Below are 12,884 nucleotides of genomic sequence, written 5' to 3' on the forward strand. Positions count from 1 at the left end.
GAAGACTGTTGAGGGGATTTGAATTCCTCACGCACATCCCGTTCTCAGTGATAATTACAGAATGCACTTTTTTTTTATAGTCGTGGAGTCAACAGAAATCCTCCGCCAGCCCAAACTTCCATATAATTTACTTTAGTATCGAACATATGGCCCTTACTTTCTGCAGCAGCATCTAGGAGGTATTCATGTATAATTCAGTAAGTATAGTATAGTATATATATATATATATATATATATATATAAATAATTATATTTAACTTATTGTTCCATATTGATATCTATCTTTTATATTAAAAAAATGCCAAACAAAAAAAAAAAAAAACAGCTATATCTAGGCGATATATGTTGATTTGAAGTGGTACAGAGTCAGCAGCAGGCGACGGTGCTCCTCGTCTACCTTGTTAATCACACGCCTCTTCCTGCATCCCAGGCGCCACCATATGTGAGGCAGTGTGGGAGGCAGTGTGATGGGGCCCGGGCCAGCCTCTGCACTGCGGGCCTGTAGACATGACCCGCAGACTCGCACAGATTACTGCGACGAGGAGCCTCTCAAAACCAGCAGATCAAATTACGACAACAACAATAAGCGCAACGACGGCAGCAGCAGCACACGGCGACGAAGACGAAGACGACTCTGATGCATCTCGGTGTATCCACTGACATGATAGGAGAAATTATTTTGAGAAGTCTGAGGTGGAAAGTGTGAATTATTGACCTTCAAGAAACCAAAATCGCCCAACGTGAGCAGTAAAAGACTGACGTCTACTTCTCGCGTGTGGGCTGTCTCGGTAGGGGGAGGCACTGAATAAAAACAGATTCTATAGCGTTCACTTGACTTGGTGTGTGGAGGAGGACAATGTCTCGAGGGCTTTTGGCTCCACACTTTGAACACTTCTCCTGTCAAACTGCCTTCATTTAATGCAGCTCAGTAATGGATCCGTGCCGAGTTAACGTATTTAACGGGACTATTGAACGGGCATTAGCCATACATCTGTACTTCACTTTAGCAACGCAAATTACTTTAACCTCATGGATTTAAAAAAAGCACGGTGTGTGTCTTTAATCTCAAGGGCAACCTCAATCACGACTGCTTTAAATGAATAAAAATCAACTCAAATATAATTAATTCAGGAAAATGGATGCTGGTGTGATTTTATTGCAGATAACAGGTTATGGATTGAAGATTATTGTTGTGGTAGATCCCTTGCCAGGCTGACTCTTCACATATTCGACAGAGCAGCAGGCCTCGCACAATCCATTACATCAAAAACGTACTTTACAATTCCTTGCTTGTCAGTTGCGCTTCCCACTGAAGCATATTCCCAACAGTGATGTCAAAAAACTAAAGGAAGGGAGGAAAAAAAACACCCCAGAATATAGTCTGAGAGACAGGTAAATCGATACGGCGTTTCTCAGAGCAATAAACATTTTATTAACCTAGATTGAAAATAAGGGGAAGAGAATGAGCAAGAAGCTCTTGATGTCTGGGAGATGATGTAAGTAAACTCTATCTTCCGTCTCTGTGCCTCATGGGAGGTCTGCAAGAGACAGGAAATAGAGGTCTGGCGTGGAGGCTGACGGACCTTATGTTCCTTGCTCGTGTTTTAACTGATTTCCGCCTCGACTCAGGGCATGAGCTTGTATCACCTCCCTTTATGTGTGTTGCTTTGTTTCAATGTATTTTATAAAGGACATGCTCCTGGGGATAACTGCAGCTATACTCTATGTTTATTGTCAGAGTACACTTTTTTCCTTTGTTTTTGAAGCTGTTGTGGACACAGTGAAACAGTGCTTGGCAGTAAACTCAGTGTTACGTGACTCCTGAATCACCTGATTAACCACCGAAACGGTTTCCAGGGCCTTCTGAAAATGGCCGAGTTACGTTTCAAGGAGATTGACGTGGGTTTTCGTTTCCGGATGCTTACGTCCATGAAGTACGTACTAATAGGTAGTAACACACAATTTCGATTTCTAGGCGGACACCAATATGATTTCACAGACCGCCGAATAGAAATCTCGAACACCAAAAATATAATATTTTTATAAATGGGACCAAAGTAACAAAGGCTACCATCACTAACACACTACGCCGCCAGGGACTCAAATCCTGCAGTGCCAGACGTGTCCCCCTGCTAAAGCCAGTGCATGTCCGGGCCCGTTTGAAGTTTGCTAAAGAGCATTTGGATGATCCAGAACAGGATTGGGAGAATGTCATATGGTCAGATGAAACCAAAATATAACTTTTTGGTAAAAACTCAACTCGTCGTGTTTGGAGGAGAAAGAATGCTGAGTTGCCTCCAAAGAACACCATACCTACAGTGAAGCATGGGGGTGGAAACATCATGCTTTGGGGCTGTTTTTCTGCCAAGGGACCAGGACGTCTGATCCGTGTGACGGAAAGAATGAATGGGGCCATGTATCGTGAGATTTTGAGTGAAAACCTCCTTCCATCAGCAAGGGCACTGAAGATGAAACATGGCTGGGTCTTTCAGCATGACAATGACCCCAAACACACCGCCCGGGCAACGAAGGAGTGGCTTCGTAAGAAGCATTTCAAGGTCCTGGAGTGGCCTAGCCAGTCTCCAGATCTCAACCCCATAGAAAATCTTTGGAGGGAGTTGAAAGTCTGTGTTGCCCAGCGAAGGAAAAAAAAAGAAAGAAAAAAAAAAAAAATTCATTTTGTCTCTCATAGCTGAGGTATACCTATGATGAAAATTACAGGCCTCTCTCCTCTTTTTAAGTGGGAGAACTTGCACAATTGGTGGCTGACTAAATACTTTTTTGCCCCACTGTATATATATACATGCACACTCAAGGAGTGTGCATATAATATAATCTTTATAAAGAACATTTCTACTGCAACTGCCAACCTCTTGGAAGGGAAGGAGCAACTAGAAATGGACATACTGCATTAGACCTCCAGTTCCCAGTATTACTTTACGCTATTCTAGAAATCTGTACGTGAAAACACTGTTCAGAGGACCTGCAGCAAACATATATATATATTCCGCTCGATATTCATGCGTAATTAGGTACGTAACAACTTAATAACACGAAACTTGAAGTAGTTATAGGACTGTAAAAGGAAATGCATGTAGTTTTCTTTGAAACATATCAAGTGTCGTGTTTAAAGAGACATGAATATCAAACCTTGAAGTTGTTTGGTTGGTTTCTCAGGTTGCTCTTGAACACAACAACATACTATTTCAGCGATGCTAACAATAGAAAAAGCAGCACAACAGATCTTAACCCTTACATGATTACGCACCACTCAGAAGGAGGCCTTCCTCAGGCTCCTGTGAAAGTAATCAAAAGTATCGTTATAAACGGCTATGTTTGGGAAGGCAACAGCTCTCTGAGTAAGTCACTCCTGGAGATCTGGTTGCAGAGCCAGTACTGTTCGGCGACAGCTGCATTAACAAATGGAACAAAAAAAGGGCTGTGTTGTGACAGGTGGTGTCAGATCAACATGATCAAGATAAAACTTTCTGTCTTTAAGTATATTAGCATCCGATCCTTTCAACTACAATAACTACTATCACAGTTTTCCCTTCTTACACTCTGTCTTTGGATTTGCAGAATAAAGACAGAGTTTCCCTGGTGTCAAATCAAAATATGCTTTAATTTGTATGTTTATTCCTACACTCACCCGACATGCTGCTGACACACCAGAGTTTCCCTAAAGGGATTATTAAAGCCTCATATTAACTTAAACTAGATGTTGGTTTGGGCGTTGTACAATAAGGTATCAAACTATTATAATTACAATTAATACAGGTTCTCATAGCAATTTATTCACTAAGCCAAAGCACACAACAACGAGAAACAGTTCACTCTCTCTCTGAGAAAAAATCTGGCATTAGACTGAGAATTTCAAAATTATAATAAACAAAATAAGAAAACGCAAAAATGACTACAGAGGAATGCACACATAGAAGAGGAATATATTGAGAAAGAGAAAGAGAGATAGATAACAACCGCAACAGAGAAAGAGAGAGAGAGAGAAAGAGAGAGAGAGAGAGAGAGAGGGAGAGAGAGAGAGACCTGAAAGCGAGTGTTTTCACATCACATATAAGTTTGAACACGTTTCCCGTCACCAGGAACGATGAGGAGATACACTTTAAATCCAGAAACATACACGGACAAATATATGTATATTAACTTTCGCTCTATGTGTTTGTTTCCCCGTTGAACATACAAGAACATATTATAACCACTCTGACACACACATTTCTATATTTTTGATTTCAGCTGACAATGCATCTATTCCTGCCTCCTGGGAAGCTGTATTAGGGTCTTGGCATGTGTTGAGAGTGTCAATCAAGCGAGCAGAGAGGAGCGAGCATACAAAACAGTGAGAGAAATTAATTTATTTGCAGAATCTGCTGTCTGAGTGCGTCTCTGCTGAGTGATGTGCCATCTGTCCCCGAAACAAAGACGCCCGACTTGGAGAGGGACGAGAGGGAAGAGCATCATACGACGGGGCCACTGGGGGAGGACGGACGGACAGCCCCTTAACCAACCACGCTCACGGGCCTCGGACTCTGTGTTGTTTGTTGATGTTTGTGTGCGGGTGGTCGAAGTCATTGTTACAGCAGGGCTTACACTTGGGAGGAGAGACATACAGCGAGCACTCTGTTTACCTGTGTGTGTGTGTGTGTGTGTGTGTGCGTGTGCGTGCACGTGTGTGCGTGCACGCGTGTGCCTGCCTACGTGCAAACAGTACATTGTGAATATTCACACCTGCAGGCCTGCACCTTGCTGGGGGTTCGGGCAGGACTCACACAGCATGTCGACGATCACTGAACAGCACCTCCACAACATTGGGTTCCGGGCCCTTATTTCTTAAGCCTATTTGCTAGGAGTGCGCCAAGGCAAGCCCTCACTTCTCTCCAGCATTTGCTGCGTCCGTGAGATGGCGTCTGTTGTTGTTTTGGGTTGTTTTTTTTATGTGTTTTGCAGCCCTCTAAACAAACTGGCATAATGTATTCTTGCATTTTTATTGTTACATTTGAGGGAGCGGTGTGTGTGTCTCTGTGTTTGTGTGTGTGTCTCTGTGTGTGTGTGTTTGTGTGTGTGTGTGTCTGTGTGTGTGTGTTTGTGTCTTTCTGTGTATGTGTTTGTATGTGTCTATGTGTTTGTGTGTGTATGTGTCTCTCTGTCTGTGTGTGTGTGTGTGTACCAAGTGCCAAAACAAACCCAAAAATTAAGCCCAAGGGGGGGGGGGGGGGGGGGAAAGGGGGGCAGGGGGGATCCCCCTGCTCAGAGATTAATCCTCCAGCCCCCCCCTGATGAACCACCACAATTATCGCCCGCTCCCACATGTTCACTTAACACCGTGCAAACGATGCCCCCGCCTCGCAGCAGCCCGCACGTCACCTGGTGGTGCAGTGATACACAAAAGGCGGCACGCGGGCCCCTGCAGGCCCAGCGGCCGACCTACGGCAGGTAATGACGAACGCATGCATATGGATGAGCACGGCGGCGGAGATCGAGGATGATTGACAAGGGGGATAAACAACAATAACAAGCAAGGGGAGGACAAAAGGCTCGACTGCAAAGGTTGTTACCATGGTGAGCACGGAGAAGTAAAGCAGTGGGCCTGTGTCGCCGTGCTGTAGGGAACAGGGTAGTGGTCTTATGGAAACAGTACGGTTCATCATCCACCCGTGTTACTATGGAGGACGCGTGCTGCTTGGCTTGATACCGATGCATACTGATACACTTGGTTTAAAACGTCTGTTTCTTTACCATTTTGGATTTGTTTATTATTTGCAAGTAGATTCATGAAAATAGTTATTGCAAGGAGGAGGAGGGGTGGTTAGGACAGGCAGTATAAAGCCTTAGAGGTGAATCTATGTTGAGGCAGTGGTGCAGACAATTTTAAGAAGATGTAATCCGCACATAACAAAGTCTGATCTTTGGTCAGATAATGTACAAGTACATTAAGCTTAAGTGACACCACAAAAAAAATGACTGGAGATCTTCAGTATCCTATAATATCAGAAGACAGCAGCGTAATGTCCGCTACGATGGTTAATTGACAACCGTCCGACTGAACATGCACAGAAGATGGCCCACATGTTTCCCCGCTGCTAACTTAAAGCCATGGCATCAAACGCCATTAATGGATACAAATGATCCACTGGCTCCTGCTCATTAGGGTGTACTGCACCTAAAGCATGCTTGGATTTCCTTCTCCCCCTCCATTTTCCCCTCATCATCCATTCTTTGAACTCTCACCAGTGCATCTGTGCTCAACACAGGGCACAGCTAATTACAAATGAATGGTGGTGGTGCAGCGTTAGTCATTAGCCTTTCCTTTTGAAAAGGAGATGGGGTAATATAAAATACATTGCCTGCCATTAAACATTGAGTAGCCACTATGATATTCTGCAAAACAAGCCCCTAGGGCTGCATCATCTGCAGACGAGTGTTAGCTTACCACACACACCAAAACTGGGCGTGCTTAAAAGATTTAGTGTTGACTACCTCTCATCTCACCCAGCCCCATGGTGGGCTATGTGCGTAACCACACGCGCGTTGTGTGTGTTTTTTTGCGTGTGTGTAAGCTTGTGTGTGTGTGTTAGTGTTAGTGTGTACGCACTGTGTGTGTATTTAGTGTATGTATGTTGTTTGCGTGGGCATGCAGTTTGTTTGTGCATATATGCCTGCATACATATATCCTGATTATATATATTATTCCTTTAGACTCCGATAATAAAATGCACGTAATAGCTGATTTATTTTTGTGTACTTTTGCATCCGTGTGGCGGCAGTCCCTTCTAAACGGGAGTCTGTGCTAGTGATGAGCTTTGAAGTGACAGTGTTCATTTAAAATGGATCATATTTGGCCACTGCAACGGACTGTGGGTCTACTAACCTATATATAGTGCATCAGGGACCGTGGCTGGCTTTCATATGATGTGGGAAGAAAAGCTGCTTAGACCTGAAAGCTCATATTTGCCCGGGGGCCTCGGAGGAGGAGGCTGTGAATGTGTGTGTACTGGAGGAACTTTAAGGAGCAGTAAATTGTCCGCCATGCATTCTCTTTGTCCGGCTAAATAACAAGAGAACAATCTCCCAGGATTCCCCTCTCCAGCCCTATGGGAAGGCTGATTTATTCCAGCAGAAACATCAGACAGCGGAACACGAACAGAATGAATAGCAGCAATAAAATGCCTTTATAAAAAACAACATATTTATTGTAGATGATATCATCTTAAATTCAAAAGAAAACGGCAACATTTGACCTTTGGAAAACGATTGGTTGACTGCGTTCTTTAACGGCCAAGTGAGCACTTCGAACAAACAAGACGAACGGAAACACACAATTACATCGGATATATTTTCCGTTGCAGAAGACTACATCTTAGCAGCACATTGCTGCATTAAGTTGCATATTTATGAGCAATAGATCGTCTTGCCTTGCTTTCTTGTGCTCAATTGGCAGCAAGAGTCTAGGGCAAGCGACCAAATACGGTCATTATGCCAATTAAGTCCCCCCCCCTCTGGTGTGTTGGGCTGAGAGAGGCTCAGAGGGAGACCGATAAAAGAAACACAAAATCAACTCTAACACCCTGGCAATAGCCAGCGAATCTGCCTCGCGGGCCATGCATCTACTGAACAAATAAATAACTTCATAGATAGAGATGAATAAATATCCATCAACACATCGACCAACTGTCGGTGTTGAAGAGGCTGACCACATGCATCAGTAGCACAGATGGACCGGCCAGAGGGTAAACACAGGTACCCTGATGGGGTTGACAATGTCTTTGAAGGCGGTCTGTCAGACATGTGTTACTCACAGTGGTTAACTTACACCAGGTTCGGGCCTTGTGAGTGCTGTTAGCATAGCAGACACACACACTCTTTGAAAAACCCTTGTGGGAGCGACATGCTAACTGCTGACCAGAATGGACTATTATAGTGTGTTGTGTTATTTGTACCAATGGACCATGACAGCACTACCGGAGGTGGTAATACCATCAGCTAAATCATGGAATACAAGTAAATCACCAACATGGTGATAGAATATATGATTTGACACAAATTGTAACTGAGTGAACGGATGCGTGAAAAAAATGAATGGATGAACCCATCAATGAATGCAACATTATACGCCCATGCATGACTTCAAAAAACAGTAATCAGAAGCTGGTTCCCAATCTCGGAGCCGGAATCGAATAGGCTCGTGCTCGGATGATATCCGACACAGATCCATGTAGGGTGGTGTAAGTGGGGTGATTACCGGCGACTGTCTGTTTGCATGTGAGTCGACACCCCAGAAGCAGGGATATGAACGGACGTGCGGGGATTGTTGGAACGTCTATGGACTCTGGGTGGTAGCGGGCGCCAGGCCTGTCGGCTGCCGTTCGCAAATGTGTACATCTTCCCCCCCGCCCCGACCGCTGACGGGTCCTAACGCGAATACGGAGAGCCAATCAGCTCCAATATAGCCACTCTGCCTCGGTGACACGTTTTGGTTTGCATCAAGGCCGGCCGCGTTCTGCCGGAGAATCATTACCTTAAACAACAGAGCTCTAAGATGAGAGGATTGACTGGATATCTTCCTTGAACCGTTCCTCCCCCTCATCTTCCTCCCTGGCGTTTAGCCTCCCCCTTCCTCACAGTTACAGCCGGGAGGCTGTGGGCGTGCTGTGCAATGCCTCTCCTTAATAGGGCCGTGCGTGGATTTGTATAACGGTAGCGTCATGTCAACGGTATTAAGATGACTCATTAAGACAGGCAGCACATGTGAAGCAGGCAGGATTGTCTTTGTTTGAGCTTTGAACACGGCTGCTACACACCTCTTTTAATTAAAATAAAAGGTCTGTTAACAAAAACAAGCCTGTTGCATTGAGGTGACCGAGGTGAGCCATTAAATGTGAATTCACAAATGCTAGAAACAATTTGCATTACTTAGACCTAGTGAACTCTTAGACAGTGTACCACAGAGAGAGAGAGAGAGAGAGAGAGAGAGAGAGAGAGAGAGCGAGAGAGAGACGAGAGAGACGAGAGAGAGCGAGAGAGAGAGAGTGAGGGAGCGAGAGAGTAAGCGAGAGAAAAAGCAAGGGAGAGAGAACAAAAGAGTGATAGAGAGAGATTGAGCATGGTGATGGGCACATGAAGTAGATGTCTCCCACACCATCTACAAAATGGGCCCTGCTCCTAGCCTTCTGCCATCACCTCCTCCGTGTTCTCCTTGAAGGATCCTCATTGTCATCACGCCAATGACCCACTTCTCATAACCGTAACAGAAGGCCACTGCGTCGACTGTGTGTTTGTCTTTTCCTCATTCTCTTTATTGCCCATACCCACTAGATAACTACTGTGTGCCGTTGCTGTGCAATTGCCCGTGTGGATGAATGGTGATTGGCGCGTGGCTAAGAGTGGGCGGCTGTGTGGTGATTAATCAGCACTACGGGGTTGAGATGAGCCCGGTGCAGATGGATCCCACTCACTGGGTGTTGGGACCCAGCGGGGGGGCCCCTCTCCCTCATGGCTCCGACCGCCGCTCCTCGGATGCTCAACAGCTCCGCGAGCTGGCCCGCCATGGCGCCGCTCTGTCCTCGCGTCGAGGGCTCACACTCGTGGTTCCACAGCTCGCTTGGCGGGGCTGCCCCCGCCTCCTCCCTTTCCTCTCCTTCCTCCCTTCCTTCCTTCTTTCCCGCATTCTTCAATTTTAGCTTCTTTTCTTTCTTTAGTTTGTTTTCCCTCCTTTGTGCTCGTCTTTTATTCGGTCTCTCTTTGTCTACGTGCTCATGCATTCATTCACGGCGTGTCGGGCGTTGAATTGTCACACTGTTCTTTAAACTAGCGGGCACAGCTATCCACATTCGCTTGCTCGTGGCGTGTCGCGGTCGCCTCGCGGTCGTTAATAAATTACACCCTGAGAATTGCACTTATTTCTCTTCGGAAACATTTCCACCATCGCCAGGCCTCCTGGTGATAGTGCTTCGTCGCGGTAAACAAGGTGCACGCAGGCCACACTCACGGTCACAAATCACTAAAGAAATGGAAATACAAGAGCAAGGTTTTATTCATGCATCCACAATATCTCCCCCTTACTGGGTACGGGCTGAGCTCGGGAGAAAAGGTCATCACATTAACTCCCTTTCTCTTTTACAAAGCAGAGGGGGGTCTGGTTTGACCCTCTAGCCGTGCCGCACTCTGCTGGAGGGTCAGCCAATAAAAGGTTATCAGGGCTCAATGTATTAATCCTGCAGCGCGCCTCAGCCAGATGGGGAGGCATGCAAATCGCCGCCCCATACCGCTAAGCTTTACGCTTAACACGGTAATTGCGCTCTTGTTCATGGAGCTAACTCCGTCCGAGCGGCGCCTGCACATCCATACTCCCAGGAACCTTATTCTTGGACTGAAGGAATATGAGGCATCCCTCGCTGAAGCACGCAGGGGATGTGAAGGGGGTGGGGGTTTAGGCCTTACGCCTTTGTTATGATACGATTCAGGATGTCGACTTAACCCAGTGGTTCCCAAATGGGGGGTCGCATCCCGTAGGGGTACTGTGGAGCACCGCAGGGGGTCACGACTAAATTGTGAGCATTTGCACCCTTTTAATGTTAATGTTTACACTGCCAAACAGAACGCAAATACATTACTTGTGTTCATTTTATTTATTTTTCTCCCAAAAATGTTTTGTGGCGGGCCACTTGTGTTCATTTTATTTATTTTTCTCCCAAAAATGTTTTGTGTGAGAGATGTAGGGGGAACTCAGCTGAAAAAATAGCTTCGAGGGGTTACACTAGTAGAAAAGGTTTGGGGACCACTGGACCAAAAGCAACCAAAAACTAAAACTCAATGCAAGGCATGTTCCATCGCGCGACCATTTTGCCTAACCCTCTCCCTCACCCCACGCAGTCCATCACACGGCGCCAGAGAGGCCAGATGAAGGCCTCGGTGGTCCCCAGTCACACTCCGAGGGCTGTTAGCTTTAGCGCTAGCAGAGTCCCTGATGAGTGTCAAGATGTCCGCCGCACCACGCAGTCAGAGAAAGCGGTCCCCCCCAGAGGGGGGGACGGCCGTAGGGGACGGTCGGCACCGTGAGGACGCCGCCCCCGTCTGCCATCACCACGGCAACAGGTAACCCGCCCCCCCAAGGGTCCCATCTGGGCGGGGGGGGGGGGAAGCGGGGACATAGTGTCTCGGCCCCCCCATGGGGGAACACATCGACAGCCCGAAGGCTTCGGGGGCTCGGACACGCTTTCCGTCTGACACCTTCTGATTGGAAGGAAATGGGGTGTGGATCCGGGATCGGAGCGTCCAGGTCAACTCAACCCCGGGATGCGTCCGGTCCCGGAGACTTCTCCTTTGTCTGGCCGCGGAGTCGCTCTCCCTGCGTCGTCCCCTCGCCTCCTTCCTGGAGGTACCTGCAGCTCCCGGAGCCTAAGCATATGCTACTTGCAACCTTTTGGGTGTATTAATATTATTGGATTGGCTCGGCCGTGGTTCTGTATTATTGTGTTGGGGACTCGCGGTTGACATTATCCGAACGCAGGATGTGTTTTCGACTTCATTTTCTCCCCGCACTAATGCGGGCGTTATGTAAATGAGTCGGAGGGGGCTCCTAGGAGTCAGTCCTCACCGCCTCGTCGAGGCGCTGCCGCTGACAATGAAAGACTGGTTTAAAGTAGAAAACACCATTAAAAATATATATGTTCTTTTAAATCCTTGCATGGCTACTTGGTAAAAGTCGCCAAATAACTTCCGCTAATTAGCTTTAATTACTTATCCGATCAGGGCACCGATTGAATAATTAAACATTGGAAATTGCTAAGTTTACATGCCCTGGGGTTATCAACGTTGTAAACTCGCTGCACTGACTGACATCCTGGCTTGAGAGCTGCCTTGGACTATACACGTAGATACAGATAGATACACACACAGATAGACACACACACAGATAGAGACACAGATAGATAGAGACACAGATAGATAGACACACAGATAGATAGAGCTACAGGATGACTTCTGATCCCACAGGAAATTATTCCTGCCGTTACAGTCTCTCAGCTCGCTCCAGAGACATCAAAGTAAATATAAATATTATGAGCATAGACTAAATATGCATTTTACCAACAGCAGAATAAAATTAAACACGCTCGTATATGAAATACTACTGAAGCTAAGTAAACTAAGTGACTCTGAAAATAAAGTAATAATTGTCCCGGGGAAATTGCAGGCATCTCGCCCAGGTCATCTGCATATGATAAATAGTAAGAGTTCAAACAATATATATAGTAGATATAGGGTTCACAGCCAACATGCTGGTGCTTCCTACCATCCATACAACCTCCAGACGTGCTCCCTTGCGGTTGACAGAAACCACAATCAGGGCGTGGCCGCTGAAGGGCACAGACAATGTGGCGATCGACTGCACGAGGGGAGTGTATTGAAACCTGCTCCTCCTTTTCTTCCCCCCCCCCCACTCCTGCGGTCTACCCCTCCCACTCTTCACAAACAGAACAGTCGGGGACAAAGACAACGAGGACTGCCGGGACAGCGCTCAATGAATGGGGGGGCGCTAAGTGATGCATCTCTTACCTCGGCTGACCCTCCCCGCCACACCGCGCACAATTACCCCCTTTCCTCCGCGGCACAGAAAGCAGAAACAATGACTAAACACAGATGAGGAGGACCATCAATCACCGCTCAAAACAAAAGGCTGGAGGACCGGGGGGGTGGACTGGTGGAGGGACTGCCAAGCCCAGGCCGGCGTTGTTCATTATGGGACCTTGAGTGGGGCGGGGGTCCCCTATTGAGACGTGATAAGGATCGTTACTCGGTGGGGCCAAGGAGCCCAGACTGTGTTAAATGTGGAGTGAGGTGGAGAAGACCCCCCCCACCAGCTGGACTGCGGT

At 46.7% G+C, this 12,884-nt stretch overlaps 1 protein-coding gene across 1 annotated transcript in view; it reads right to left on the minus strand.

Annotated features, from left to right (window-relative positions):
- The window catches only part of diaph2 (diaphanous-related formin 2), a gene marked incomplete at its 3' end in the record, with an annotated part of 344,437 nt that overhangs the window by 106,384 nt on the left and 225,169 nt on the right, over positions 1–12,884 (minus strand). The gene's annotated exons all lie outside the window — the stretch shown is intronic.

The sequence above is a fragment of the Pollachius pollachius genome, assembly GCF_949987615.1.
Source record: "Pollachius pollachius genome assembly, chromosome: 10".
Taxonomy (NCBI): Eukaryota; Metazoa; Chordata; class Actinopteri; order Gadiformes; family Gadidae; genus Pollachius; species Pollachius pollachius.